The sequence below is a fragment of the Solanum tuberosum genome, unplaced genomic scaffold, assembly GCF_000226075.1.
Source record: "Solanum tuberosum cultivar DM 1-3 516 R44 unplaced genomic scaffold, SolTub_3.0 scf00190, whole genome shotgun sequence".
Classification (NCBI taxonomy): domain Eukaryota; kingdom Viridiplantae; phylum Streptophyta; class Magnoliopsida; order Solanales; family Solanaceae; genus Solanum; species Solanum tuberosum.
This window is the reverse complement of record NW_006239114.1, coordinates 549933-565727: the sequence shown is the minus strand read 5'-3', so window position 1 is coordinate 565727 and position 15795 is coordinate 549933.

Below are 15795 nucleotides of genomic sequence, written 5' to 3'. Positions count from 1 at the left end.
GTGCACTCGTTAAAAAGACTTTTGAATGAAAGAATTATCAATGCATGCAAAATACTAGTCAAGAATTGCTTATTTACTATTCATACTTTGTTAATCGCTCATGGATCCCACAACCCTAGTTGTGAAGTTTAGTTACCCATAATAGCAAGAACACAATTCTTCATATTAGATGAAGAAATCATGAATTTACGTAGAGAGAATAATAAACCCAGAAATTCAACTTGAATTGCGAAGCCAAAATCACAAAACGAACTTAGGAAATCAATAATTGCTAGGGTTGCAATTTTATCTCCAAAGTCACCAAGTAAAACTACATTAATAATGTCTAACCCCTAAAAACGAGGTTTACATGCCCTATTTATAGTAAACAAATCCTAAATTAAAAGGGAAACAAATTAAGGAAAGTTTGTTCAGGTACGCATCTTCAATCAACGAGACTGACTTACGGACCGTCGATGGATCTACTGTCTGTAAGTCCCTTCCGTCAGCCAGGACTTGGAAAATTTTTGAGCTTCCAAAAAATCAGCTTCTCTTAAGCAAATGACGGACTAGCAGTACGGACCGTAGATCGATCTACGGTCCGTCAATCCCCTCCGTAGCTCCATACTTAGAATCATTAAAAATCAGGTTTTGGAATGCTCGCAGTATCAATCTACGGATCAACAGTACGGTCCGTAGATCAACCTACAGACTGTTAATGGACAACGTGGTTCCACACTCGGTCAGATTTCCCCGATTTGTCGTCCATACCTTGCCTGCTGATCTACGGTCATCACCTACGGACCGTAAATAGATCTACGGTCCGTAGATCACCTCCGTGAATGCCCTTCTTCTGCATTTCTTTCAGCAGTCTCTATACTTTCGCGCCTAAACATCTTTCCTGCAAAACATGAATAAAAATACATAAAAACCAATATAAAAAGGCCCTAGACACACACAACTCGTAAGTGAAATGTATTAGAAATACCGTAAACTCACGGTATATCAATGTTCTTTATTAGTTTATGTTTGAATGAGAAGATGATTTTTCATGAATTATGTTCCTCTTGTAGATGTTCACTTATTATGAGATGTATATATGTTTCACGAGGATAAATGTTGAAGATGACTAAATGTGCTTTGTGAAGAAATTGTATAATGTGCCTAATGATGTTATGTAAGCATGATTTGTGTTGGAGAAGGAAGTTCCTCCAATAAAATGTGAAATGTTGAAGTTATTATGCATAATGAGCTTGTAGATGTAGTTCCTACTTTCTTGAATCGCATGGATTATGTTTGAGATGGAGTTGATGTTTCCTCCTAATTTTGTGCTTTTGATATGATGTCGCATGCATGATGGGCAGCAAGTCTTGAGTCGTTAAACACTTAATGTGTTAAAGTGTCATTCGAGGACGAATGTTCCTAAGTGGGGGATAATGTAACTACCGGTAAAACGGATAAGTGATACTAAAGCCTAACTAATGTGTCTTTGAGTTGTCATGAGGTTTGAGGGTGTTTGATGTCATCCAGAGCTTTGGTTGAGGGGTTTAGGGGTCAAACGTCAAGGTACAACTCCCCAAGGACCACCCTAGGGGTCCTTGAGGAGGACCCTAAGCCTAACCCCCAAGACCCCTTGAAACTAGAAAGTTGTCACAAATGGAGTGACCTAAGAAGGGGTCCACGCCCCGTAGGTCCATCCACACCCTGTGGATGACCTCCGTAGGTCAAGGGCACCCAAACCATGCTACAGCCATGAACCATGAGTTGAAAACACGAGGTGTCATCCCATCCACGGTCCGTGGATGGGGATCCGTCATTTGCACCTCTGTTACTAGTTTGGTTCGGCCTAAGTGAAGGATGGATTGGTAAATTCACCCTTTGCTTAGTTAAGTGTATGGACGGTTAGTTTGGGTTTATTAAAGTATTTTAAGAGTAATAAAAGCATTAAACTCTATTTTTCATCTCATTACTTCAAAACCCAAAATCAAAACCTCCCCTCCCCTCCTAAAGTATCTCTCTAGAAACCTCCATTGGAGGTGAAGACTTCAAGCTTCCAAGGTCAAAATATTCAAGTTTTTCAAGATATTTTCGTGTGATTATTCTTAAAAAGGTATGGTGGTCTTCATCCTCGACTTATTATCTTTCAAGGAGCCAACTTCAAAGTGATTTCAAATCTTTAAAGTTTACCCCAAAACCCTAACTTTCAATCTATACATAGGTTCAATTCAAAATTATTTCTAAAGGCATTATTGCATCAAATTGTGAATTAATTGAGGATTTAAATATGATTTAAGATGAATTCTTCCTAGAAACCATATTTTCCCTAAATTCCTAAGTTGTGATTTGAGATTGGGATTTGATTGATTATGATGGAATGAGAATTGTTAATGTTTATATGGATATAGAATGTTGATATTATGCTATTACTCTTCGCTAATTGTATTTATCCACTTGAAAGGTGGAGGTGTTTAGTTACTATGTATAATGTGAAGGATATGCATGTGATTTCAATGATAGAATGATGATGTTGTATAGAATGTTAATGTGTTGTGATTGAAATATTATTCTCTCTTAACACTCATGAATGTGGATGATGGAATTTGACGGGTTCTATAATGTAATGTTGTATATCATGAATTGGTAGGCTTTTGCATCATATTCTTGTATGAATCAATGTAAAATTGAATGTGCATCTTGAATTTGTACGCTAAGGCATCCTTTTCTCATATTGATGAATGTGATCATGAATGAAGTATCTTGAATTGGTAGGCATAGGCACCCTCTTCTTGAATGAATGAAGGTATTGTTGAATCTTGAGTTGGTAGGGTTAGGCATCCTCTCTTGTGTAATGAATGTGTCTTGACTTGATGTATATGAATCGATAGGCCTATGGCATTGCTTTCATAAATGAATGATGAAGTATTCTAGGCTATGACATGAACCTATAGACCTAGTGTTGCTAGCCTTTTATGATGAGTCTAGAAACTAATGTGATGAACCTTGAATCGGTAGACCTTGTGTTGGTAGCCCTTTCATGTTTGAAATGATGAACCTTGAATCAGTAGGCCTAAGGAACCCTTTCATGAAGAATCAGTAGGCTTATGGCACCCTTACAAAATGATTCAATGAGCTATCCTATAATGTAACTTGAATCGGTAGGCTTATGGCACCCTTAAGAATGATTCAATGAGCTATCCTATAATGTACCTTGAATCGGTAAGCTTATGGCACCCTATCATGTGTAAATAAATGTACCTTGGGTCGGTAGGCCATTGGCACCCTCTCATGTGTAACAATGTTAAAGAAATGAAATACTCTATGGGAATGGAGGCTAAGCACCGAGTGAATATGGTAAGATAAAAACTCTCCCAATGATAGGCAAGGGTTTCAATGAACGTCTTTCTTATCCCATAACTTTGTGCCTACATTGGAGATTTACCGATTCTACCCTAGGCAAGTAGACCAACCCTTTCGATGTGGGATAGTACATCAGATTCCATGATTTAGCTCTCATGGTCTATGTCGGTTAATTTCTATTCCTATCATGTGCGATGTTAATTATGGTTTCTTGATGAGTTCTATGAAGTGTGGGTGGTAGTATGAGATGTTATGTATGTATTGCACGAGTAGGCTTTGATAGGGTCATAGTGAGTTCTCTAAGCCTTAATGGCTAATGTATGAAAGTCCTCTTATGATAAACTTAATGAGAATGATGATCTAATGTCTAATGAATGAAGGTGCTGTAAATGAAGCTAATGAAGAATGTTGACTTTTATGATTAAATGTAATGATCCATGCTATTCTTGGATTGTATTTTGAGTTACTTCCTTGTCATAACTTATTGTATATGAATGTGCCTTGTCTATGGTGACTTCAAAGGAGTACTTAGTGTGAGCAGTAGTATGGGATGCTACTTGCACATTGCACAGGTATAACTTAGAGTGTTCTTAGATGTTGGTCTTAATGTGATGATGTGACTTATGAAATGTTTATGTCTCTTATATGCTTTATTGTGTAAAGGTGCAAAGGATGAATGGTAAGTTCACTTTTGGTGGCCTTAAGGTTGTACCTTAGTGTGGGTGGTTGTATGAGACGCTACTCATACATTGCACAAGGTATAGCTTGAGAGTTACTTGAGGTGAAAGCTTAAGGTGAAGGTAAAGGTTCGTATGTGGATTATGTTTTGATGTGAAAATATGACTTGTATGTTGGTTGTGACTTATATTATGCCTCTTTTATCAAGGTTCATGAAGTTTTACCAAAATGGCATCTATCATGACTTTCAAAGAAAACGCCCATTTTAAGCATGTTTTTGCATGGTTTCCATACCTAGTACTTTTTGTGCTAACCCCATTCTTCTCCATTTTTACCAAAGTGTAGGGTTTGGAAATAATGGTGTTCTATGCTTGAGGAGTAGGTTTCTATGGTGCTTGAAGATGAAGAGTTGGTGAATCCTTATAGTTTCGAGGACAAAACCCATTATGTTCCATTTATGTCTTTTAGTTTATGTTAATGCTTTTGTATGGGCTAAGTCCCAATGTTGTATTCAAAGTATTAGATGGTTTGAGACATAGTATATAAAGTCTAGAAAGTCTTCCGCTTGCTTTTTAATGAAAATGTCTTCGATTGTAAAGAAAGTTTTAAATTCTTCTCTATTTTCCTATGTTCTTAGGTTGAAAAATGCTATGAGGCTTGTATGAGATCCCTTCGGGGTCTAGTACCCCGTGTTGCGTCTATGGGCTAGCTTTGGGTCGTGACATTTTTTTTTAGTATGCATGATGTTTAGAAGAGTTTGTGTACGCTTACACCCATGGGGGATAGTGTGCCTAACTAGTAGGGATATTGTGTGCTTTATGTGTTGCCATGATTTCCTTATATGCATGTTCATGAAAATGCTTAGGTCTTGTTATAAATGACTTAATTGTATTGTTTCCTCATGTTGTAGTGAATTTGAGTAAGATTTGTTTATAGACTTCATAAATTGATTATGAGCATTCCTTAGTTTTTGGAGTCGAATAGTTCCTCCTTGAATAAATGCTTTATGAGAAGATATTTGCATTTAGGCTCCATAAGTGTGTGTTGAGCATGTTTTAGCTAGGAGATGTTAGTTCCTCCTTGAAAATGATTAGATATAGAGTTTCATGCATTTTGGGTTGGTAGAAATAGTTCCTACTCCCCTGTGTTGCATTGAATGTGTTTAACTTGGAATTGAAGTTTTCTTCCTTGGTTGTGTGCATTTATATGTAGTGCATTCATGATGGACTGTTAGCTTAGAGTTGTGACTTTAAGAAGTGTTTAGAATCATAATTCGAGGATCCCAAGGGGGAGATATTGTAACACCCCGGAAACTAGCAAGTTGAACTGATGAGTTCTAGCGCCTTCCGTAAGAGTTTTGGAGTGTTGTATTAGGATTAAAGGTTTTAAAAACGATTCCCGTACATAGAATATGGGTTTAAAGGTTAGGGCGTCAAAGTACAACCCTCTAAGGATCACCCAAGGGGTCCTTGAGGAGGACCCAAAAGACAGCCCAAAAGCTGTCAAATTCCAGCAACTATGTTTGGACACCTACAGGCAGTAGGTGGACCCACGCCCCGTAGGTGGGGGTCGTGGGTCAAGGCCTGAGTTGGCCTGCAACTCCTAGCCCCAGTACTCACCCACGAACCAGCCAGTACGGCCCGTCAACCCACCAACGGTTCGTTGGTGGGGGTCTCGTAGATGCAAGCAGTTTTAAGTGTTTTAGTTTTTAGTTAAGTATTTAGGGGTTAACTTTGTAATTAGTTAGGGATTAGGGAGGTCGGTTAATTAGTTAATTAACCACCTATAAATACCTAATGAGACCCTAAACTAAGTCATTAACTCATTCATCTAAAGAACCCACTTCCTCTCGAATATTTCTCTCTCTAGAAGCAAAGAAGAAGAAGAAGAAGAAGACGGGCAGCAACTAGGATCGAAATTCACCATTGAAGCAAGCTTTCTTTAAGTATTTGAGTTGAGGTATTTTTAGCTTATTCATATATGGGTTCTTCCACCCATAGTGCCCCTTAGAAATACCCCAATTGTGAAATCAAAAACTCAATTCTAGCAAGGGTTATTCTTACAATAGTGTTTGGGTATGATTCCAATCTAGTGGATAATACCCAATTTTGATTGATTTATCTTTGTTTAGTGATATTATAATGAATTCATGTGATATCTATGGTAAACCCTAGCCTAAATTGATGAATGTGATATTTGTGGGTTTATGCCATTAGAGGTCAAATTGAAGGTTCAAAAGTGATCTTCCTAAATCAATGGCATGTATGGTAATTGATCAAAGTTAGGATCATCTAATCATGAATTGAACTAGACTTTATTGAATATCAAGGATCTTGACTTGTTAAGTTAGAATTGAACCTTTATGAATATATTATGACTAGAATCACTTAGTAGTATGGAATGTGATTGAATATCGTATAATTTAGACATGAATGATGATAGAATGAAGTTAAGCTTGAAACTAGGGCTTGTAGACATCTATGATAGGGCTTTGGGGGTAAAAGCCAATATTATGTAATTGTGTTGTGTGTTGCTTATCACTTACACACTTGGGCATAAAGATTATAGGAGATCCAAGGTTCTCTCACATAGAATGATTCTAAGTTAGCTTAATAACCTAAAATAAATCAAAGCTTGTTAGTCTACAATAGCTTGAAGTTGTGATGTATGATCCCTTCATGTATAGCTTGACTTAGTAGGATAAGACCAAGGTTGATATCTTGGGATGGAGGATCTATACTATCTTAAGGTATAGCTTGACTTCGCATTGTATAATGCATTTCATGGTAGCATGAGTTAGGAGTAGTAATGGTAGCCAAGGATTGAGGATTCATACTCTCATATGGGTAGCTTGAACTAGTATTGTTAGGATGCCTTCATAGTAGCATGACTTGGTTTAGCCAAGACCATTTCATGGTAGCTTTAGGATTGAGGACTTACACTCTCCTAAGGGTAGCTTAGGATTGAGGATCCATACACTCCTAATGGTGTCTTTACTTTCCATTGTAAGATGCATTTCAACGATAGCTTGAGTTAGGTTAGTCATTGTAGCTTGGGATTGATGACTCATACTATCCTAATGAAAGCTTAGGATTGAGAATCATACTCTCCTAAGGTTAGCTTGCATTTGTACCATACTACACTTGTAAGGGTAGCATGACTTAGTTGGTCTAGGACTATTTCATGGTAGCTAGGATAGGACACTTGTACCTTTCCTAGAATAGCTTTGACTTGCGTATTAGTGTGTCTTCCAAGGCAGTTAGCTTAGCTTAACCTAGTTATGTTAGTAAGATGATATCATGGTCTAGCCCATTAGGAGGTTATTCCTTGGTAGCCTTGAATAGAGGTAAATAGAATATAGGGACTAGTCCCCAACTAGTGAACATTCATGATAGTCTAAAGGGCTACTTGGTATGGGTAGTAGTATGGGATGCTATCCATACATTGCACAAGTATGACTTAACGCTAGGTATTAAGGGTTCCCACACATAGTATAGACTTAGCTTGGGTTGTTTCTATAGTTTCCTTCCAAGATAAAGGTGATAGTTCTCTTGTCTACAAGTAGTAAGCCAAATGTAAGACTAAAGAAGGGTGAGTATGACAAGGATGACTTCAAGGTTATGCTTAGTGTGAAGGGCAGTATGGTATGCCTTTCATGTATTGCACAAGTGTGATTTGAGGTTACCTATAAGTATACTACCCTTATGGTAGAAAAGCTTAAAGACTTAGACCATGATTATAGACTATGATTAAGATGACCAAAAAGGGATACTTGGCTTGGGTGGTGTTATGGGATGCTATTCTTGCTTTGCCTATGTATGCTTTTTAGGTTACTTGAGAATGGTACTATTATGGTATAGATGACTAAGAACCAGTTATGCTTATATGATTATGGCTTATCTCCTATGCTCATTAACTATGTCTTATGTTGACTTATGTTTATATGATGCTTATGTTGGAGACCATGCTATGAGCATGTTATTATCTCCTATGGTTTTCTCTTATGTTCACTAACCATTTTTAGATGCTCTTATGATGTTGTGCTAGCTTTCATACTTGGTACATTTTGTACTAACGCATATTGCCTATATTCTAATAAAATGTAGGGTTTCGGAGATTGAATTACTTTGCAGGCTAGGTTCCTAAGGTGCAAAGGAGTTGAAGATTTTGGTGAGTCCTCATAGATTCGAGGACAAATCCCACTAGTTCCTTTATGTCTTTTATTTTCATGTTGAGACTATTGTACGGGATGTGTCCCAAAGGTTTTAATTCAAGTTGAGGTTAGATGATTTGAGGCAACAGTGTAGTAAAGACTTCCACTTGCATTTTATAAATATTTTGATTGTATAAATAAAGTTTTTAAATTTTCCGTACTTTTCTATTATCTTATGTTATGATATGCTAAGGGCTTGTATGAGACCCCTTCGGGATCAATTACACCATGTTACATATAGGGTGTACCATTGGGTCATGACAGAAAGCCATGCATAAAAACCTTGAAATCATGCTAAAAGGGACATTTTAGTTGAATACATGTAATTTACTAAGTTAAATCATCATTTTGAAGATAATGGAAAAGCATAAGTCATAAGCATATTCATGACATAAATCATCACATCATAAGAGAACCATACAATAAGTTTCCTCAAAGCATACTTGTGCAATGCATGAATAAGATCCCATAATTCCATCCATGCTAAGTAAAGTTTCTTGAGTAACCATAGTTAATAATTCATATTCTTCTTCATAGTGGGAATAAGCCTTAACCGACATAGACCAAGTGAGCTTAACATGGAATCCGGTGTTACCCACACCGAAAAGGGTTGTCCTACTTGCCTAAGGTAAGACCATTATCTTTTAGCTTTTAGGTGGATCCACTAGCTAAATATCCTACGGGGGCACACAGTTTATGGGATAAGGAGATTGTTACTAGAAACCCCAACCTTGCTTAACGGGGGAGCTTCCATCTCGTGAGATTGCTTCTAAAAACCCGACCTTTCTTAACGGAAGAGCTTCCATCTCATATCAATATATACTCAGTGCTAAGCATAATTCCCATGAAGTACTTATTAACTCCTAACTTGTTTAATTAGGATAGGTCATTAGATCATGCCTGACAATAACCTTTCACCGTCCATGTCAACATATAACATTATATTCAATTAGGTGAGAATTGCCTTTCAACCTAGAATCTTCATTATGTGAGAAAACCTTTCCCATTATGTTCATTATGTGTTCATGAGCATAGCCTTTCAATCAACACAACAACTTCATCATAATCATGCACACTTCACTCTCAAAGTGTTCTTAAAGCATATACATAAATCTTATAATCATGTATAATTCTCATACTTTTCCCTTCAAGGATCATATATCATATTTAATCAAGACATCTATAATTACAACATTATACATGTATAATAATATGATTCAATTAGTTCAATTACTATAAGAATAATCTCATAATACTCTTCTTTCATCAATTCACCCACATCACAAGGTCATAAATTGGTAATATGGGGATTTCATAGATTCTTGGGAGATTTCATAATAAAACTATAATATATCATCAATTTAATCCTAATATAAAGTAATTAAAACAATGGAATCATTTTTGAAAGGAATCCATGACTTGGAGTTAAGCCCCTAGCTTTTGGGGAATTTCTATCTTTGAAATTGAGTTTTGATGGGACCCCATGGATGAATTCTATCCAGGGATGAAGAGCTACCATACCTTAGCTATGAGTTCCAATGAAATTGAGTAGAAAACCTTGCTCTTTCAATTCTAGCTTTACCTTCCTTCTTCTTCTTCCTTGGAGTTCTAGAGAGAGAATTTTTGGAGAGGGTTTGGGTCTTTCTTTTGGGATTTGGAATTATGAAGAAGATGACTTAACTAAGACACTTAAAATCCATATATAGTTAGTCTAATTTACTGTAAAATGACGTCACTTAATATTAACTAAAACTGGAAAACCCCATAATGCCCTTAGCTTAACTGCAAAAAAGCAATTCCAAGCCTCACCCATAACCCACCCCTGACGGACCGTGGTTGGACCCATGGCCCGTGCTGGTGAACCATGGTTAGGGTTTTGGTACTTGGGTCCTAGTGCCTTGACCTATGGACCCTAACCCATGTGGTGTGGGAGGACCTACGAGGCGTGAGTTGCCCTCGTGAGTCACTGCCCAGGCAGCCTCCTTAGGGTCATCCTCAAGGACCCATGGTTGGTGATGGTCTTTGAACCTTCACGTTCTAACATGAAAACATTTATTTTAAGGTACGGGGAGGTACATTCAAGTCTATAACCCTAACGTCAAGCTCTAGTTTAGCCTACTAGTTTCCGAAGTGTTACAAGTAGTGCATTGAGTAACCTTGTCAAAGGAGTAGTAATGTAATTCACCTTGGTTTATAATCCTCTTGTGTGAAGGATATGAAAGTTTAGTGATGATTTGCTCCGAACTTAGAATTGAAAGTATTGGTGTTTAGAAAGTCCACCTAGGCTTACTCCCAAGGGGGAGAAGTTGTGCCTACATAGCAAGGTCATTGTGTGTTTAGGTGTGTAGCCATGATTTCTTTATGTGCATGTTCATGAAAAAGATTAGGTCTTGATAGAAATGACTTATGTGCATTGTTTTTCCTCATGTTGTAGTGCATTGAGTATAAGTTGCCTATATACTTCATAAGATGAATTAATGACCATGCTTTAGTTTTGAGTTGAAATATTCTTCCTTGAATAAATTCTTTTTGAAAGTAAATTACATATAGGCTCCATGAGTGTATATTGAACATGTTTTAGCTAGGAGATGGTAGTTCCTCCTTGTATATGAGTAGATATAGAATTTCATGCATTTTGGGTTGTTAGATGTAGTTCCTACTCCCTTGTGTTGCATTGGATATGTTTATCTTGGAGTTGAAGTTTTCATCCTTCTTTATGTATATTTAGATGTGTTGCATGCATGATGGGCTGCTAGTCTAGAGTCGTTTCCTTCAAGAGGTGTTTTCAATCGTCATTTGAGGATGAGTGTTCCCAAGGGGGAGATATTGTAACACTCGGACACTAGTCGGCTAAACTAGAGCTTTACATGAGGGTTCTAGGGCTTGACGTGAGTATTAGAGTCGTGAATTTAACTACTAGTCATTAGAGTGAAGGGTTTTGGGGTAGAACGTCACGATACGACTCTCCAAGGACCAACCAAGGGTCCTTGGAAAGGACCCAAGCAAACTACCCTAGAATCTACCCAAGGCAGTGTACTGATTAACGTTTCAAGGACACTTCATCCAATTCTAATTGTCAACGATCGCTAGTCAGTGTAAAACACAACTAAATGAGTTGGGGTCAAATCCCACAGGGAGCGGTACGTGTTTGAGAATCAATTGGGAAGTACGAATATGATCAAATCAGTCATAGAAATAATATTTATCGAATAAAAACAAAATTCAAATCAGAGAATGACACGAATGTCAGATTTTGGGTTTTGGTTTTGAATTATCAACTACAAACAGTGGCAAACAATGCAAAATAATCATAATGAGACGAGTTCTTGGGATGTGATTCGATTATAGGATAATATAGACAAATGGGTAATTTCAACTATTAGAAAATAGCTAGATATTAGTGAGTAAGCTAGGCTATAGAGGAGATAAATATTGTCTCGAACAATTTACCCCGAATCAAGTCGATTTCTCTCGAACATCAACAAGCAAGAAAAATAAGAACAGCCCACACCTTAGTACATTTACTCTCTCGGGCCGAATGTGTAACGACCCTAAAAATGAAAAAGTAAAACTAGAGCCCAATGTGTGTGTGTATGGGTTGGTATGAGGTTTAAATAAGGTTTCAAGTTGTTTGATGTTGTCCCAAACTACAGTTGAGGGGTTTAGGGGGTTAAACTTCAAGGTACGACTCCCCATGGACCACCCTAGGGGTCTTTGAGAAGGACCCTAAACCTAACCCCCAAGACCCCTTGAAACAAAAATGTTGCCAAGAACCTGGTAACCTACGGAAGGGGACCACGCCCCGTGGATGGCCTCCGTAGGTAATGGTCGCCTAAGGCAGGCCACAACCACGAATGACGGATGGACAATACATCCCGTCAACCCATCCACTGTGGCGACCCCTTTTAAAGAGACCTAACTTATACTTGCGACATTCAAAAGCGATTAACGAGGGCATACTGAATATAATCTAGTAGAGGGATTAGATTCATAATGACCTCCGAAAAGTACTTTAAGAAAATAACCGACGAGCTTTTCATGTATCTATATTATCCTCACACTCAAGGATGTAGTATCAGGAATATTACAAGCTTCTGAGTACCGAAATCAGCCTGCTCATGCTTCACACAAACATTCGAAACAAATAGTAAATTTAGTATATTACAAGACTTGGGTTTACACACCCCAAAAAGATAAAAACGTATAGCGATACTTATATTACAACCCATGGTGACATGACCAAATCAGCCCTCAAATTTTCATGTAAATAAACAAAACACAGATCATGTACAAGTCCCAAGGTTTATACAAAATATATATACCTATATGCAAATGTGATTTTCCTTAAAGCTTTCAAAATCTCCATCTTCAATGGCCAACTTCAAGCATCCTCTCGAACAATCCCTACAATAGAAACAACTATCGCTAAATATATAGCTTAGTGGTGTAAAAACTATAGGTTCGGAGCCCTCAAATTGGACAAGTTATCATTCTCAAGTCAAGGGCAGCATAATTGAACATAATAAATAAATCAAGTAAACAATATATAAAGAGTATCAAGTTCGATATTTAAAGATCCAAATGTCAAGAACGCTCATAGCACAGTTTTCCAAGAGATTCAACAACAAGGCTCGCCCAATATATACATCATGTCGTCACACAAAGCCCAAGCAGGTATCAAGAAGGGTCAAAACCCAATAATCAAGAGAACCAAGAACCATATAAAAAATGGCTTCCTAGTTCGTACTTAAAATGGACAACTTCCATTCTTAAGACGGACTAAAAATATCTAGTTCGTACTCAACATGGACAACTTCCATTCTTAAGACAGACTAAAAATCCAGAGTCAAGATGGTAAATGATCCGAATCAGGGGGCATGCCAAGAGTGACAAAGTCACAGCCACAAGAAGGACAAGGTCCCCAACAAGAGTGCCAAGTGATCAAACAATCCGTACAAGTGGGCGAGTTACACAAGCGTCTTTAAACGTCTTAAAAGGATACCAACACGACAATGCCAAGTGACAAGAGGTAGCCAAGGTACCAAAGTAAACTTTCAGATATACCAGCAGATAAAAAGAGTACATTTATAAGTTTATACACAAACATCAATTCTTTAGCACAAAAACAGTCCAACACAACTTCACGAGTTCAAATCGTAGACCAACCAGCGTATCAAAATCTTCAACTCGTACACGAGGATATACAACCTTAAAAAATGAATTCAATAACTTATTTACTTTCTAGTAACTCAATAATGATGGCGTAACACAGGGTTATCATCACAAGTAAGCCTAGCCTGTACAAATATGACTATACTCCCTAAACAGATATTCTGCCCAATAAACGCACTACATGTCGCAATTTAGATTTGAAACAGAAAACTGCCAAAATGGAATTTATATCCTTCATAAAAGATGTTGGTACATCTATTAAGGTAGAAAATAATCAAGAATCACCGCAAAATACGCTTTGTACAAAGAGATATAATCAAAACACTAACAGTTGAACGTACATGATTTCTAATTCCAGAATCTGGATAGAACATGTCATATGTTGCGTCCCTTATTTCGTATCCATAACAGTAAAATTAGAATTTTACATAAACACAAGAGTTGTAGGTCTACGAATTCTCTTTCCAAAACATATTTACTCACTGTAAACTAAGTTCCTTTGAATGAGATATGCATAAAATACCAAACACTAACCAGCTCAAAAGCCGATTTCGTCACTTACCAAAAGGAAGTGTGTGTGTGTCGGATTCCATCCAAAAAGGACTTAGTTTTTATCCTGATTTTGAAGAACAACTGTTTACCTAATGTTCTAATGTTCTTAGACTTGAGGGAAAACGAATTCAATCAAAGGAGGTGTAAAGATATATAGCTACAAAAGTTATCCTTGTCACATGGGCAGATGTCACCAAAAGGGGCAGCCCAAACAAATAGATGGCTGCCCAAAGAGCTTACATATATAGCTATATTTATGTACTTTATACCCACACTTCCAATGTATAAGTAGGTTTAATTAGATAATTGCATAAATACCCCCATACAATACCTTAATTTACGATAACAATTTATGCTAAGCAAGTTTGAAAATCACAACATTTCAAGTTCCAAATATGAGAATATAACATATTCTAGTAATTACGAGATGATGTAACGACATGTGAATATTTGTTTAAGCATTTAGGGGTGTTACAACTCACTTCTCCTTAAAGAAATTTCATCTCGATATTTACCTTAAACTAGTCCTAAAACAAGCGCGGATACTAGGTTCTCATGTCTTCTTCTCTTTCCTAGGTAGCTTCTTTTCCAGAATGATTCCTCCAAAGTACCTTTACTAAAGGGATTATGTTGTTCCTAAGTTGCTTTAATTCTCGAGCTTGAATTAGGATAGGTTCTTCATTATACGTCAAGTCAGGATTAACCTCAATAGATTCAACTGGAAGAACATGAGATGGATCACAACGATATCTTCTAAGCATAGAAACACGGAAGACATTGTGGATCTTGTCTAACTCAGGTGGCGAAGCCAATTTATATGCAACTGGTCCAACCCTTTCAAGTATATCATAAGGTCCGATAAATTGGGGACTAAGTTTTCCTTTTTGGCCAAATCTCATAATCTTTTTCCATGGACACACCTTTAAGAATACTTTATCTCCAACTTGATATTCAATGTCACACCTTTTAAGATCAGTGTACGACTTTTGTCTATCCGAAGAAATTTTTAGACGATCTTTGATAATTTTTACCTTGTCCTCTGTTTGTTGCACAATTTCAGGACCAACAAGCTTTCTTTCACCAACTTCACTCCAACAAAGAGGGGTCCGACATTTTCTTCTGTATAAGGCTTCATAGAGAGGTATTCCAATACTCGATTGGTAACTGTTATTGTAAGCAATTTTATCAAAGCTAAGTGTTTGTCCCAACTACCCTCAAACTCCATAATGGAAGCTCGAAGCATATCCTCCAAAATTTGTATCACTCTTTCTTACTGGACGTTTGTTTGAGGATGGAACGAAGTGCTAAACCTCAACTTAGTACCCAAAGCTTCCTGCAAGTTACCCCAAAATCTAGATGTAAACCTTGGGTCCCGGTATGATACAATAGACACAGGGATCCCATGTAGTCTTACAATCTCATTAATATACAACTCGGCAAAACGCTCAACTGAGTAATCCATCCTGATTGCTGAGAAGTGAGCAATCTTGGTTAGCCTGTCCACAATCACCCATATTGCATTATGATTTCTCTGAGTTCGAGGAAGTCCAGAAACAAAGTCCATAGTTATTCTCTCCCATTTCCATTCCTCCATCAACAAGGGTTGTAGTAAACCCACTGGGACTTGATGTTCTGCCTTTACTTGTTGAGAAACCAAATATTTTGAGACAAACTCCGCAATGTCTCTCTTCATACCATTCCACCAATAATTTTCGTTGATAGTCTGGTACATCTTTGTACCTCCAGGATGCATTGCATATGGTGAAGTATGTGCTTTATTCAATATTTCTCTCCTCCATTTGTCATCATTAGGGACACATAACATGTTTTGATAAAATAAGCCA